Below are 5,985 nucleotides of genomic sequence, written 5' to 3'. Positions count from 1 at the left end.
TTAGCATATTTTCAGCTATTGGTCAGCCGCAGAGACCTCTCCGCCTTATTTGAAAGGCGTGGCCATAATAATTTACCAATCAAAGCATGAGTTAGGAAGCTTTGAAAGACTATTGGCCAGTGTAGAAAATGGTTGACAAGGCACCAGAGAAAGCTATTTACATACAGAAAAGATGATTGGACGAGTTCTAGGGGATTCCCCTCTTGTTGCAGTCAGCATTGGGGAATCCTCTCAGAAGCACTGCGTGCTTTTGTATTACTGCATTGGTTTTATTTAAACCTTTCACGATTACAACTTATATTTCATTTGTAGAAGGTATTCATATATTTTTTAAAACTATTCTTATCTTGCGTGCTTCAGGTTAGCCTATCAAACTCCACATGTATTTATTTTTTAGTAATTGTAATACGTTAGCTAAGGTTTTTTTTTTTTTTTTTTTGATCCAGTCACCCACTAATATGCATTTTTATCCTAGTGTTCGCCTACCGTAACATGCTCCAAGCCAAGGACTTAGCAGACTGTATGCTGTACTATGGCAATTGTTGTCTAGGAAGTTTTGTCAAAGAAAATAAAATAAAAAAGTATACAGTACAGTGTATATTCAGAATTCATTCCTCTAACTTTGATGGCGACCCATAAGACGTTGATGTTGTCGTCTGCAATAATAACAAGTATGTTAGTAACTGCATTCCTCTCCTGCCAGGATCATATACAAGTGTATCAAGAAATGTTTGGAGAGTTTCAAATGACCAGGTTTTGGATAGCAGCTGTAGCTACTCTAAAAAGTACACTGAGAAGCTCTAACCCCCCATGAAACACAAGACAACTTTCAACTTCTTTTGGCAACTGTTCAAGCAACTAGTTGATTTTGATAGTTTTAAGCAATCTTCACCAGGTTGATCAAATTCCTCTGACCTTGTTGCTTTATAATTACATTGAGAAAATTGTTGGGAAATGTTTCAACTGATTGCTTGAAAGACATAATACATGCAGACTAATTAAAATACTGTATAAGAAATCCATCAATCACTGTTACGAATGTGTTATAATACCAGTAGATCTTATTCTTTGTACAGAATTTGTTATAATACCAGTAGATCTTTGTACAAATGCCACCCTGTGCATAGAACATACCAACTTTTTAAAAATATTTAATTGTAGCTCCTCAGGACAATCTTCCTTTTTGTGATATAATAAGTTAATATGTTGTGTCTAGTGTGTCTCTTATTATCCTTTGCTGGGGATATACTGTATGGAGGTGGTCGTGTGTCACACTTAACATCTGGAGGACGGTCTGTGTGTCCGTCCATCTGTATGTCGCACTTACATTTTTTGCACATATCTGGAAAATAATGTATCCAAGTGTCATGAAACGTGGTATTAACAATCTGTAGCAGCCCAAGTTAATGAGAGTATGAGATTCTGGGGATATATGGATGTGTCTGTCTATGTCCATTCACCTATCAGTCTGTTTGTCCCTGTGACAGGCTGGCTGCAGGGAGGAACTCAGACCAGAGAGAGAAACACACAGACAGACGGTGGTGATGAGTAATGCTGAGTGCAATGGTGGCTCTCAGCGTTTATTAAACAAAATAAAAGGTTTAAACAGACAGAACACAAAACAGGACACGGCGCTTGAGGCCAAAATAAACAGTCAAACAAAACAAACTAATACTTAACAAACGGTGCACGGAGACAAACAAACACGGTGAGAACAAACACTTTACGTTTTATTTTGCTTTTCTTTCTCCTTCTCTCTCTCCCGTTCTCCACTCACCTGAAAATGTGTCTATATAAACTGTTGTGCTGGGATTCAATTACTAATTAATTATTCACTTGAATCCCAGCACATGAATGAATTACGTGCAACCCCGTGCTCACATATTACATACTTTAAATGCACGTGAAGTGATTTGTGCCATCCTTGTGCCTAAATACAAATCTACATTTTTTTAAATACATGTGAAACACAGACCCATTTATATCCCGTGTACCAATGACTATACACCAACATTTACACACGCGACATACAACATATAACCCACACATGCACACAGGGGCGGGGCACACTGCCACATATACCCCCCTTGTGCGCAGCACACATGGCCTCAACGGCCACCTCCCCCCTTAAAATCCCAGCAGTCCAGGACAAAGTCTCGGGCTGGGAAGGGAGGCTTAAGTGGGCCCATGGCTGGCAATGCTGTCAGCACCCCTGCCGGTAGTGGCAGGGCTGACAGCATGCTGGTCCACTCCTGCAGCAAAATTGCTGCGGGGGATGCTGGTCTCCTGACCTCTCCCCCTTTCTTCGTAGCTCCCCTTGGTGGGGCTCCGACCACAGTACTTCCGGCAGCGAAGAAGCTGCAGTGGGAGCAGGTCTCCGGACCTCCCCCACGATCTCCAGCAGTGAAACTGCTGCAGTGGGAGCAGGTCTCCTCACCTCCCCCACCTTCTTCGTGGCCGGCAGCTCCCCTTGGTGGGGTTCCGGCCACAGTACTTCCTGCTGCGATGCGGAGCAACAGGCAGCCCCAGGCGATGCGGAGCGACAGGCAACCCCAGGCGATGCGGCGCGACAGGCAGCCCCAGGCGATGCGGCGCGACAGGCAGCCCCAGGCGATGCGGCGCGACAGGCAGCCCCAGGCGATGCCGAGCGACAGGCAGCCCCAGGCGATGCGGCGCGACAGGCAGCCCCAGGCGATGCGGCGCGACAGGCAGCCCCAGGCGATGCGGCGCGACAGGCAGCCCCAGGCGATGCGGCGCGACAGGCAGCCCCAGGCGATGCGGAGCGGCTGGCAACCCCAGGCGATGCGGCGCGACAGGCAGCCCCAGGCGATGCGGCGCGACAGGCGGCCCCAGGCGATGTCAGAAAGGCATCCTTGGGCGAAGCGTGGCAAGCATCCTTGGGCGAAGCGTAGCAGGCATCCTTGGGCGAAGCGTGGCAGGGAGTCAGGACAAGCTGGGGTGCGGGTGTTGGCCCTCTTCTCGGCCTCTGCGGCTGGGCGGTTCTTCCCCGTGCTTCCCTCAGCAGCCGATGCAAGGGCTGCTGAGGACCGCCAGCATCTAGTCCTGGTCCTTCTGGTGAAGGAAGAGGCAGCTCCTGCTCCTCTCCCCCTGATGGTGATGGAGGCAGAGGCAGCTCCTGCTGCTCTGCTCCTGGCGGTGGAGGTGGCGGAGGTAGAGACAGCTCCTGCTGCTCTGCTCCTGCCCGTGAAGGTGGCGGAGGCAGAGGCAGCTCCGGCTGCTCTGCTCCTGCCGGTGAAGGTGGGAGCAGCGTGTAGTCTCCTGGCGACGGAGGTGGGAGCAGCGTGTAGTCTCCTGGCGACGGAGGTGGGAGCAGCGTGTAATCTCCTGGCGTCGGAGGTGGGAGCAGCGTGTAATCTCCTGGCGACGGAGGTGGGAGCAGCGTGTAGTCTCCTGGCGACGGAGGTGGGAGCAGCGTGTAGTCTCCCCCTTTTGCAGGGGACTGGTGCTGCTCTGCCTCTCTTGCAGGGGACTGGTGCGGCTCTGCCTCTCTTGCAGGGGACTGGTGCGGCTCTGCCTCGGAATGGGAAACCAGCAGGCATTCTTCCTCTGCTGGTGGAGATGGGGACAGCAGGCATTTTCCCTCTGCTGGTGGAGATGGGGACAGCAGGCATTCTCCCTCTGTTGGTGGACATGGGGACAGCAGGCATTCTCCCTCTGCTGGCAGCTTGGGTCCTAGGGCTGTGGAAGCCCCGATTTCCCTCTCTTTGGGCTGTGGACGCACCGACTCCTCCCTTTTGGGCTGTGGATGCACCGACTCCTCCCTTTTGGGCTGTGGATGCACCGACTCCCCCCACTTGGGCTGTGTACGTTCGGGCTCCCCCCGCTCAGGCGTAGGACGTTCGGGCTCCTCCCGCTCAGGCGTAGGACGTTCAGGCTCCTCCCGCTCAGGCGTAGGACGTTCGGGCTCCTCCCGCTCAGGCGTAGGACGTTCTGGCTCCTCCCGCTCAGGCGTAGGACGTTCGGGCTCCTCCCGCTCAGGCGTAGGACGTTCAGGCTCCTCCCGCTCAGGCGTAGGACGTTCGGGCTCCTCCCGCTTGGGCTGTGGACGCTCTGGCTCCTCCCGCTTGGGCTGTGGACGCTCAGGCTCCTCCCGCTTGGGCTGTGGAGGCAAAACCAGCAGGCATTCTTCCTCTGCTGGTGGTGATGGGGACAGCAGGTACTCACTGCTGGTGGACCTGCTACCTGGGCTGCTGTTGTGGTTATAGCTGCCTCCAGGTAGCTGAGGACCAACTCCAAACCTTCCTCCAAGGTGTTTGGGGTGTGTTCCCTCTCATAGGCCTCCCATCGCTCCCTGTCCATCAACCACAGGATCCGGATGGCTACTGGCATAGACTGGGCCTCCAGCCCAGCATTTTCCAGGACCCAGTTCCGCATCCCGATGTAGTCATCTGCCATTGCCCCACCACTTTTTTTTTTTTTTGGTTGGTGGTTTTTTTTTTTATTCCTGTAGTACTCTCTCTGGCCTGAGTCTGGAGGCCCTGTCGTCCCGGTTCTGACACCACGTGTCAAAAAGACGGCTGGAGTGGGTGGCGTCAGACCAGAAAGGAATACACAGACAGACGGTGGTGATGAGTAATGCTGAGTGTAATGGTGGCACTCAGCGTTTATTAAACGAAATAAAAGGTTTAAACAGACAGAACACAAAACAGGACACGGCGCTTGAGGCCAAAATAAACAGTCAAACAAAACAAACTAACACTTAACAAACGGTGCACGGAGACAAACAAACACGGTGAAAACAAACACTTTACGTTTCGTTTCGTTTTGTTTTATTTTGCTTTTCTTTCTCCTTCTCTCTCTCCCGTTCTCCACTCACGAACACCCAACCCCGAGTGAATGAAAATGTGTCTATATATACTGTTGTGCTGGGATTCAATTACTAATTAATTATTCACTTGAATCCCAGCAAGTGAATGAATTACGTGCAACTCCGTGCTCACATATTACATACTTTAAATGCACATGAAGTGATTTGTGCCATCCTCGTGCCTAAATACAAATCTACATTTTTTTAAATACACGTGAAACACAGACCCGTTTATATCCCGTGTACCAATGACTATACACCAACATTTATACACGCGACATACGACATATAACCCACACATGCACACAGGGGCGGGGCAAATTGCCACAGTCCCGTTTAGAATTTTGCTGAAATCTGGACAACCACTTACTTGGTTTTAATACTGCACATCCAATTGTCATGAAACTTATTATTACTCAAAAACTTTTAAACTAATATGGTCAACAGCCAGGTAGGAATCACATGAGAGGAGAGTAATTTTGCACACTTTTATTGTTGGCCAACAAAAGTAGAAAACAAAGTTTCAGTTTCAATCATTTTAAAGCGAAGGTGCAGCTCCCCGGACACAGACACAGATAAAAACAGAACTCTGCACCTTCGGTACCATGCCAGGAGCTGCCCTCAATTTCCCAGTTCTGAATCAACAAATCATTTATACATAACTGGCATACATATGGATGTCTTTTCTAATATCCACGTTCATACAGAATGCTTTAGACGTTTTAGAAACGGAGGAGTGGGCCAACCAGCATAAGCTGACTGTATATTCCTGTATTCTGGTACTTTCTATCTTTTGTGGGGGATAAAAACATAACACATGGAACAATTAACAGCACAAGTAACAAGGGGGGCTAATATTTGTTGTACTTAAAGTAATTATAGCTAACAGAATTGTTCAATACATTTTCTCTTCCACACACATCAATTCACAATAGAAGTCTCAAATGTGCAATTCTGAAGAAAACACGTGTTTTCGCAAACATGTATTTTTGTTGTAACTCCTGATATCTGGTTGCACAGTATGTTATAGGCATCTGTGGCAGTGAGGGCTGCAGTGGTGACGTCAGACCAGGAAATGAAACCGAAACACAAAACGTACGTTTTTATTATTAATTAATTAATTTTTATTAATTAAACAAAAAACAAACAGTTGAACA

This window comes from Acipenser ruthenus, chromosome 4 (assembly GCF_902713425.1).
Source record: "Acipenser ruthenus chromosome 4, fAciRut3.2 maternal haplotype, whole genome shotgun sequence".
NCBI lineage: Eukaryota > Metazoa > Chordata > Actinopteri > Acipenseriformes > Acipenseridae > Acipenser > Acipenser ruthenus.
The sequence above is the reverse complement of the archived record's forward strand: the minus strand, read 5'-3'. Positions refer to the sequence as shown.